Source organism: Azolla caroliniana, unplaced genomic scaffold, assembly GCF_043228905.1.
Source record: "Azolla caroliniana isolate FFs.n. ecotype wild unplaced genomic scaffold, voAzoCaro1.0.p SCAF_14, whole genome shotgun sequence".
NCBI lineage: Eukaryota > Viridiplantae > Streptophyta > Polypodiopsida > Salviniales > Salviniaceae > Azolla > Azolla caroliniana.
This window is the reverse complement of record NW_028230449.1, coordinates 17,510,866-17,522,056: the sequence shown is the minus strand read 5'-3', so window position 1 is coordinate 17,522,056 and position 11,191 is coordinate 17,510,866.

Below are 11,191 nucleotides of genomic sequence, written 5' to 3'. Positions count from 1 at the left end.
ACCACATACGGCCCGAACCATCTTCTTGCGAACTTCCTTGCTGTACTGTGTTGATTGTCAAGGGTGCTGTCGTAAACCAAAACCCAATCCCCTTCTTCAATCTTCTTGGGACGAAGTCGATGCGTGTTGTCGAACCGAACTTTGTTCTTTACTCGGGCTGCCTTCATCATCTTTCGCGCTTTTTCTAAATCTTCAGGTCTTCTTTCAAGTTGCCTTATCCGCGCCGCTAATAACTCTTCTCGGCTCATCTCGTTCTCCCACGGTATCGCTACCCATGAGGCGATCGTCCTTTCGATGGGCATAATCGGCTTTTGTCCATACATAAGCTCTGTCGGCATATACCCTGTCACCGAGCTATGTGTCGTTCTATCGGCCCACAAGGCATAGGGTAATAGTCATGGCCAATTCCCGACTCGACCGTTGCATGCCCGTACGATGGCTTTAACGATAGGTCCATGCCCTCGCTCGATCTTCCCATTTGCTTCCAGATTGTAGGCAGTCGTGAGGGAGAGCTTCACGCCTAGTCTTTCGAAGAGCTCCGTCGCTTCGTGCGCGTCCAACTCCCCTCGGTCGGCCACTATCTTCCCTACACATCCATATCGGCAAACAACATCTTCAAGTAAAAATTTACAAACGGCTGAAGTCGTCTTATTTGTCAAGGCTCGTCCTTCCACTTGATTTGTCAAGTCTTCCCTTGCGAGCGCTAAGTACTTCATTTGTCCCACTCCCATTGGCATCGAGACCAGATCCACCATCCATTTGAAGTGAATGGTGAGTGGGTATGTCGGCTTTAACTCATCACGATGACGTATATTTGAATATATTTGGCAAGTTTCACATGTGGACACGAAATGGAGTACATCTTTGTACATGCTTGGCCACCAATACTTCTCCTTCAATTTTTCGAACGTCGCCCATGTTCCTCTATGACCTGCCCAAGCACTCTCGTGGAATTCGGTCATCAGCGTCTCTTGCTCTTCTTTCTTTACCACCACTCGACGTGGTATTCCTGTCCTTCTTTTTGGATGTCGCCAAAGGAATCCTCCCTTCAAGAAGTATCGGTAAGCTTTCTTTCGGATTCGTAGGGCCTCCTCCTTTGTCAACGAAGCATCTGTCGTCAATGTTCTTAGGAATCTACCGATGAGTAACCATTCTCCTTCGTACTCGTTCTCGTTGAAGGCGTGGAGGGTTTGCGTGTCCTGGTCTTCCGCCGACAATCGAGCCATCTTGAAGAAGTTGAGGGCGACATCTTCATCTTCCGAAACCATGTTACTTCCATTTGAAAATCTTGCCCTCGACAGCATGTCAGCCATGGCATTCTTCTTCCCTGCGATGTGACGGATCTCTGGGTTTAAAGACTTGATGTAGGCGATCCACCTTAGCATAGCAAGATCTGGGGTCGCACATCCCGAGACCATTCCGAGAATTGGGAGACAATCTGTCTTTATTATCACTTTTGACCCGATCATGTAATCTTTGTCCGTCTTCACTGCCGACACAATACCCCAAAGTTCCCGCTTGACTTGGGCATATCTTTGTTGCCGTTCGCTGAGAACCTTTGCTCCGAACCGGACGACATATCGCGCATTATCTTCACCTTCTTGATTGATGACCCACCCAATTCCGGTTGGGCTTGTATCTACGGTCACGTAAATTGGTTTCCCTTCGGCATAGTCGGCCTTCCTTAGTGCCGGAGCTTCAAGAAGCAGTTTCTTTAATCTTCGCATTGCCTCTGTGTGCTCGTCTCGCCATTCGAACTTTATTCTTTTCTTTAGTAGTCCATATAACGGTTCAACAACATGAGCGTAGTGAGGAATCCATATATGATAAAACGCGCACGCTCCAAGGAACCTTCGAACCTCCGTTTGGTTTTCGCATTCTTCTTTCATGTCTTGGATTGCGTTCACTTTGGATGGCGAGGGCTTCCGGCTGTATGCTCCACACAAGTGACCTACCACCAAGATCTCCGGTTGCCCGAATGCGGATTTTTCTCCCGAAAATGTCAAATTCGCATCTTCGAGCCTTTGAAGCACCTTCTCGCAATCTTTCATATGATCCGCAACGAACTTTCTACAACCTTCCTTATCTTTCGATTCATCTTTCTCCTCATCCAAACATCCTTTTATTGGAATATCATCCAAGAATGGCATCGTGATGTCCGGAATGCAATCCTTCAAGACTTTATTCATGGCATTCACCATATGAGCCACCGAGTTCGTTGCGCCTTGGGGTAAGGTACACATCCGCACAAGCCCGATCGGAGTCCTCATGGTTGTAATGTCCCGACTGTCGATCGCCAATTGGAATTGGTCATATCCGGAGTAGAGATCGCCAATGGAGTAGATGGACCGGCCCGCAAACGCTTCGGCAAATTCGTCCACGCTCGGACCGATTCCGGCATTTCGAATTGTCACCTTGTTGACGGGCTGAAGATCTTGGATGAATCGCAATGATCCATTCTTCTTCGGCACTGTGAACCACCTATTGGAATAAGGAGCATTCGACGGTTCTAGAATTCCCATACTCACCTTCTCCTTTAAGAGCTCGATCAGCTTCGGAAGGTGTGCTCTCGGAACCGGTATCGGTTTCAAGTTCCAAGGCACATGAGGCACCGTGAAGATCACCATCGGCTCTATAACCTTTGGGTCGGCGCATCCGATTTCTTGTGGGAAGAATGCGAAAACCTTCCCATGTCTCTCAAGCATATCGCGAAACATTCGGTCCTCTTCATGGAGAAGGAAATTCTCCGTTCCAACTCATAGCTTCCCCTTCGTCTCTTTGGTGAAGACATGACCTATCTTCTTCGGATCTCTTAACCTTGGATCGTTAGCGACTTCCTTCATCTTTTGCCAGCTATCTTCCGGTAGTGGAACAACAACTGGCTTGATCTTCTTATCCACCGTTTTATATTTCGTGTTGATGTCAACTTCCTTCATCGAGATACCACGACGGTATTCATCGATGATAGCATACATGTTGACGAAGTTAACCGAAATCACGCATTGGTTGTGAAGATAGCTCAAGTCCACGACGTCCTCGATTTCCCCGATGGTGTCGTTAAATGAGGCTTCTTCCATAATATGAGCCACGAACTCCCCTTCTTCTATTATGTTCTCTTCATTCAGCATCTTCTCGAATTCTTGTATCCGGTGCTTGTGCTTCTTGTCGGGTAGTACTAGTTTACATGCGCCACTAGGTGTGACACATGTTGCTTCTCCTTGCAATCCACGCACTCTTCTTTCTTGTGGGGTCTTGTGATTGCTCGGACTCTTTGTGCCCCATGCTTCAATAGTCCGCTCTAAAAATCCGACGATTCGCCTCCGAGACTATCTCGATTCCTTTCATGATTGGCTCGCACCGTTAGGAATTGGACCGATCTTTGGTTGTCAAGACTCTTTATTCGTGCGAAGGCTGCTCCATTATCGAACACTCTGGTCTCCATCCGAGATAATGTGATATAAGGTTGCCCTAGGATGACAGGATGCGACGCCGATTCTTGTACGAAGAAGTGTTGATCCGTCTCCACATCCCCGATCGTGACTTTGACATTGGGACAAGCTTCGAGAATCTTCTTTAGGTCCGTCGTCTACTCTATGTCCGACCTTAGCTTATAGGTAGGTATAGTCCTTGTCCTCCGAGCGGGGTCTTCGACACCAACCTTCACGGGCCGAACCGTTTCTTCAACTCGTATGCTCGGCTCCCCTTTTCGGCTTGATTCTCGTTCCTCCATTTGTAAAGGTCGACTCGTCTCCGCATCGTCCTTCTTTTTCGCGTTCCTTGTTTCATGTCTTTTTGATGGGCCTTGCTCTTCTATTCTCTTTCTCTTTTCTTCGATGAACACCTCGTGGTTGTCGCACATCACCTCTGCGAGTATGGTGTTGTCGTCCACCGGATCTGACCACCCGGTTATGCTTTGCACGCTTCGGTCCGCAAGCTCTACCTCGTTGGATGTGACTTTTCCCTTCTTCTCATATTCGAGAACGGAAGTCCAAAACTTTGCTCCCGCTCTAGTAGCTTCAGTCTTGTCTTTCCCGACTCTTATTCCGGCCAACGCAGCATAGTGCATCGCATCCACATGAGTCGCATCGACATCCTCCATAGATTTCTTCATTCCTTCTCTTCCGAAATTCACCCATAGGGGTCTTCTAGTCTCGCTTGAGCAGATCATGTTGTCCTCTATGTATACGATATTTTGTCGAATCGCCTCTCGAAGGCTCGCACAATCCCTTCTCATGTGGTCCATGCTATCGCACCACACGCATCTAAAGGGTTCTTTTCCCTTAGGGCCCCGACGATTCATGTTGGCTAGTGTGACCTTCTCGAACTTCTTCGCTAGCTCTTCAATGATGTCGTCATCAATCTTCTTTTCTTCCACGTTACTTTGTCTTGGCGGCTCAACTATTTTCGGCGGTCTTGCTTTCTCCGTGGTAGTCGGTCCCGTCAAGTCGGTGTCATCAACCCATTGGCGACGCTTGTCGAGCCTATTGCATGCCCGCTTCACCGCAATCCAGTCCGCTACGAGCCCATTTGCTTGGGTATCATCTTCGAGAAGAGTCCCCAACTCCCGTCTATCCTTTATGTCCACGGCCTTCAAGAAGTACAAAGTCTTGTCCTCTTCAAGCAACACTTGGTCCGTATTGGGGAGACGACTAAACATCTGGTCGAATTCGTCGTACACCCTCGAGACGCTCATCTTCTTATTCTTCTTCTCTATCCACTTCATTAGGGCATGTCGAGTCATCCTCGTTGAGTCTTCAGTCACGAACTCCGCTAGTATCATTTTCTCGAACTCGGACCATGTTGTCTTACCTTCTTGAAGCTCGATGACGTGTCTTTGGATGTTGTTGGTGACAACTCTCTTGAAGCTTACGATTTGATGTGCCTCGGACACGTCCCTCTGATTCATCTCCCTTCTATATGCATCAAGGAACTTCGTAACGTTCCTTCCATCGAATTGGTCCTCGAGCTCCACGACACGATCGACAACCTTCTCCACGCTCGTGTCGTTGTCCCGAGATCTCATCATTTGCTCGACGATTAGCATCATCCTTTCAATCTCTCCTGCTTGGTTGCTTGAGGACGCCATCCCCAAGTATTAATCTCGACTTGATCCTTCCTATCGCCTCTTTCACGTCGGGTTCACCAGTTTATTATGTCGTGAAGATCCGTCACTACACGCGGATCGTGAGGCGGAACTGCCGGGGTTCTGGACCGGAAGGATTCAAAGTCGGTACAAGCTTTGGCGTAAGATTTAGCGAGAAAGTACTTAAGATAGATTGGGAAAGAGAGAAGTTGAGATTAAACGATTGAGAGAGATTGATTGAACTTTTAACTTTAGATTTAAGAAACAAGTTACACGATCAATTTGATAACGAATTTCTTCTTCTTAATTTTCATTAAAAAACCGTGTTTTTTCTCCTCCCCCTTCCTTCTTTTATAGATGCTCTCATGCATATGATGCATGTGAGGTTACAAGACATGCATAAATTGCATGTTTGCCATTTGGTGCTTATGTATTACATGTGGTGCATGATAACCATGTCACTCATTTTAGCTCTTATGTATGAGAATTTACATGTAAAAGTACAATGATAGAAATATAATTTCAACTAAATAGCATGGCTTAATGGTAAGCCAATTGACTCCTAACTTGGAGGTGCAAGGTTCGAATCCTTACTTGCCCTCCTTGTGTATGTAAATATGTATATATATTTATTTATCTTGTCGCCGGACGCCGGTACATCGGATGCCGTCGGTTACCGGTGCCGCCGTCGGATGCTGTCGGTTACCGGTGCCGGATGCCGTCGGATGCCACCGGATCATCGGCTCTATCGCCGGTCCGGTTTTGGTTGGCCAAAACCCTTTACGAGTAGCTAGCCCACCTCCACTCTTAGTTCAAGTGCGGTGCCGGATGCCGTCGGATCACCGTCGCCGGATTGCCGTCGGATGCCACCGGATCATCGGCTCTATCGCCGGTCCGGTTTTGGTTGGCCAAAACCCTTTACGAGTAGCTAGCCCACCTCCACTCTTAGTTCAAGTTACCTTGAACTCTCTATGCTCCACACATAGACACAAAGATAATATCTTTTGCTCCACCTTATATATGATGAGAGCTGTATTTGTCGTGCCTATGTGGGATATCTCACAAATTTCTCCTTTCCTTTTACAAACTTTATACCCTCATATCTTGACATTTAGTTGTCCGTTTCTCATGTAATAAAGTGCATTCGAAACCTCTATCATTTTGTACTTAGATATTAAATCTATTTAAAATGTTATCTTTACAATTATTGTACTACGTGATTCATACTCGATTTCGTACGTTTTATAGGATTTTCACACTATTGCCGAAAATCTTCACGACACCGGATGAAGAGACATATTCGTAAATATGTTTCTGAGAGCCTATCGAGACTACATTTGTAAATAGCCGAAAAGTCATATTAGTATAAATATGACTTAGGGCAAACTTTTGGTAGTTGTTCTTGTCATTTCTCCTTGTTGGTGCAAGAAGAAGAGAGAGCACGTAATAGTGTATAGAGAGAGAGAGAGAGAAAGAGGTCGTTGCCTCTGTTGTAACCGCCGCCTGTGGCGAAGATCTGTGAGCAGGAGGTCGTTGCCTCAGTGAACTCACTGTTGTACATTCTTACATAGCGACAATTTGAAGCCTGTGGGCTGCCGTGGTTTTTCCCCTAGTTTGGGGTTTTCCACGTAAACCTCCTGTGTATCTTCCTCTCCTTTGAGTCGTGTTTTTCGTTTCCTGTTTTCTGCGTATGAAAAGAAGCTCGGTTGTGGCCGAGCGTTGGACATAAGGAGCCTTGAGTTCTCGTCACACTCTTAGTTCAAGTTACCTTGAACTCTCTATGCTCCACACATAGACACAAAGATAATATCTTTTGCTCCACCTTATAGATGATGAGAGCTGTATTTGTCGTGCCTATGTGGGATATCTCACAATTTTCTCTTTTCCTTTCACAAACTTTATACCCTCATATATTGACATTTAGTTGTCCGTTTCCCATCATTTTGTACTTAGATATTAAATTTATTTAAAATGTTATCTTCACAATTATTGTATTATGTGATTTATACTCGATTTTGTACGTTTTATGGGATTTTCACACTATTGCTGAAAATCTTCACGACAGCGTATCAAGGAGGAATAAAGCTAAGTCCTATCATACAACAGTATCTAACGATACTATTTCCACCCCGAGGTCTGCCGACACCATAGCCCAGCAAACCCACGCCGCTACCACGATCTACGAAACGAAGGTTAGCGTAGTTGACCACCATAGAATGGGAGGATGAACCCCAATCAACCCAACCCAGCATGCAAACAACACAGGAGGAACGGGCGGAGCACAGGGAGGAAGCTCTACAGGAGCAGGAAGCCGAGCAACGTCAAGAAAGCCCGAGGCCGAAACGGCGGAGGCTGGACAGGAAAGATGGCCGCGGGTTAGTTAAAGACACACTCGCGGCCACAAAGACGACGACCGTGGTTGACAGCTCCATAGCTACGTATCCCAACACCACCTTCGAAATAATTCAAGAACCAGGGCCGATCATTACGGCTCAGTCACAGCGGGGGAAAGGCGTATTTACGACGGAAAGTGAGGTCATGGCGTATCTGGACATTCCGAACATGGCCCATGAGTTCGACGCACTATTACACTTCGGAACTACTTTTGAATTCATGGAAGTTTTGGCAACACAAAAAATAAAAGTCTCCCAATGAATGGCCGAGGAGCACGCGGAGCAACAAATGATCAAGCGTGCACTAACACAAACGACGGAAAGCGAGGATGAGGACCAGCTAGCCAGAGTCGGCAGACAGTGGAACACCAGTATATACGCTGAATGGGGATGGAACTACCCCCATTAAATGCGGCCCTCGTCGAGGTTCATACAGGACTGGCTAAGGTCAGTATGGGCGCCAAGGATATGGCAATTAAAAATAAAAATGTTTGGAAAACAGTTAAACTAACCCAAGTCGATCTACAGAAAGCCAACGAACGCATCGCGAAGTTGGAACATAACGCGACTACGGCGCAATAGGCAACTCAACCAACAGACAACGCAGTTGAGGCCCTGAGAGAAGAAATTGAAGCACAGACCGCCATTGCCTCGAAAGATTGACCGCCTCGTGCAACTGGCGGAATCGGAGATTGACCACCTCCGCTTCGAACTTCGCCAGTCCTCGGACAAAGAAAAGGACATCCGGGCCAACGGCCGAAAGGCAGTGAAGACCCTTGAAGAGGAACTCGTAGCAGAAGCAACACAACACACCTGCATGAAAGAAGAAAACGCCAAACTACAGGAGGAAGCGAAAAAATCGGAAGCGGCGATTACGGGACTCCAGGCGTTATAAGAAAAGAAGAAAGCATGGTTTGACGAGCAGCTTGTAGGGGAACAGGAGAGGAGGCATCAGCTTGAAATCCGCCTGAACAATGAAATGGGAAAGTTGGAGGAATTACATTCGAAGGAATCTCAGCTATGGGTAGGAATGAGGAGCAATTATGAGGAAGCGGCGGCAGTCAGTAAACAAGAAATCGAAAACCTCAAGAAAACCGTAGAAAAAGCACGCAATCGTTGCCAAGCAATAACCGACAATGTGCGCATACTTCTTCAAACAAATCGGGAGAGGTTTACAAAGAAATTACAAGCAGCGCTAGACAAAGGCTGGATGGCATGGGCTACACAAGCGGCGGAGTTGCATACGTACCGGGCGGACTGGGAGAACCGAAGAAAAGACGGCCGAGGGTTCTACAAACTCAATGAAGAAGGCATTGCGGTAGTACGCGAGGACCTAGTGCAGGATTATCGCACACTAGCGGACCAACACTCCAAGGAACTCACGCAACTACTAGATGATTTTGGCAAAAGTCAGGAGGACTTGTTTCACCAAATCATGCAAGCTGGCAGCACGCAACCAAACACGAAATCCACCGCGATACTAGTAAAGGATACTGCCGAACGAGAGGAACCTCAGCCCACGTTGTCGTGAAGAAAACCGTCCACAAGCGGAATCGGTGCGCCGGAGCGTAGGAACCGGCTCTTCTTGCACGTTGTACATAGAAGATCCTAGGTAGGTAGATTCGGTAGGTAGGGAGTTAATAGGAAACGGCTCCCTTTTTGCCTATAAGAGGAGGGAGACGAGGAGGAGGAAGGGGATCGCGAATCAGAGAGGACGAAGTGCTGTCGGGCTGTCGGTCGAAGGCTTCTCTCTACTCTCCGTAGCTTCTTTCTGTGCAGGTTTCGGGAGGCTTGCGCTGCTCTGAGGAATGCCCGAGTGCTTCCGGCAGCACCTCCAACATACTCCTTTTCTTCTGAGTTTTTGCGAACAGGCATCGGCATCTGTTCGCCGGCCTGTTCGGTTGTAACCGACCTCGTGCTTCTTGTTGTTTGTCTTGTTTATATATATTTTACATACATTCGTGTCTCACTGTGTCGCTGTCGCACTCGCATCTTTGTGTCGAAGGGCCGTGTCCCTGTGAATCTACGCTCGCACCTAGTGGGTCTCTTCCCTTCTCCTTTTTCTCTCTTGCTCTTTGGTACAAGACCCCCGAGGTCCCGCCTCGTTCCACGCATCCGCGAGGAATACCTCGACATCTTGGTGAACCCGACGTGAAGGAGGCGTCAGAAGAGCAGAAGATGAGGGGGTCGGATCTTGCAGAGGCCATGGCTTCGGCCGTGGATCGGATATTGAGCACACGCGACGGCACTGGCGCCCTCGACAGAGCCATTGAGGCGGTTGTCGGTACGATCGGCCGGTTCAGCGGAAAGGATGCTACGAAGTATTTGGCGTCCTACGGGGCGGAAATGCTGATGCGGGACATTCCGGAACAGAGGCGTCTTGCCGGGTTCCCTCGAGTGGCGATGCCGAGCATCCATGCAGAGGTGCTCAAGGTACGGGGGGAGAGCCGTACCTGGGAGGAGTTCGAAGGCCGACTCCTAGAGAAATACGGGTTGGACGACGCGCTCCGGCTTTCGAAACAGGACTTCATGGAATAGGTGGAGTCCCCCGGCAAAGGAAGAAACGCGTCGGCACTCCTCCGGGAGTTCGAAGAACGCTTTGCGCGCCTTTCGGCGCTTGACCGAACCATTCTGGATACGAGCCGGGTCCTACTATTCGTCAAGTCGGTGGACGAGCGGGACCGGTATCAAGTCGGCTCCTTGCTGGAAACCGAAGACGGGCTGACAACCGACTGGGCTGCGGTTAAGAGAGTCTATGGCCGTTTCGACAAACGGCGAGAATGGGCTGACAGCGGGGCGGCCGGTGCGGGCTCTGTCACAGCAAAGAGGCTTGAACCGGCACCGCAAGTGCGAAGGGAAGAAACCCGGGAATGGCTCGAAACCGGTCCGGCTTCGACCGACACGGTCAATGGCTCGTCCGGAGGAGCAACGCTGGAGGAGTTGACGCGGGCGATAAAGGATCTCCAGATCGCCCAGACTCGAAGGGAAGGCGGCGAACCGGCTCGTGACCGACGGCCAGCAGCGGGGAACAGGTGCATGTGGTGCGACGAGGTCGGCCACATTCGGAAGGACTGCGGCGATTTCGCAGAGGCGTTGAGGAACCGGGTGATGTACCTGTGGGAAGGCCGGGTGCACGCCGGCGACACCAGAAGGGCCATAAACCGAAATGACGGGCGAGGAGGTATGAAGAGACTGATGGAAGAGGCAGCGGCCCTTCCACGTGGAGGCCATCCACTACTCGGCGTCGGCTGACATTCGGGTCGGGGGCAGCGAGGCCCGAATGGAGAGCAAAGACGGATTCTAGTCGGCAATGCTGGAAGGCCTCGCCGGTGCACGGCTGAGGAAAGATGAAACGGACCGCGCTGAGAGACGGGTCCGGGAAATAACCGGGTGGAGCGACCCGGTCGAGGAGAAGACGGGCTTCGTAGAAGCCGCTTGCCGGAACTACGAGGCTCTGGTAGAAGACAAACGAGTGGGGAAAGCCGGAGCGGCCGGGCCATCACAACGATACGAGACCCGATTCGGGCAACGACGGAACGAAGCCGGTGGGTCCAACGCGCAAGATAACCCCAGGAAGGGCAGATACCGACTGGGGACGGAAATAGAAAGGACCACGGACCTACGAAAGGTCCTAGAAGAACGGATCCTCGACAGCAAAGTGGAGCTGTCATTACGGGAGGTGCTAGGGATCGCCAAGAAGGAATTCCACGACTCC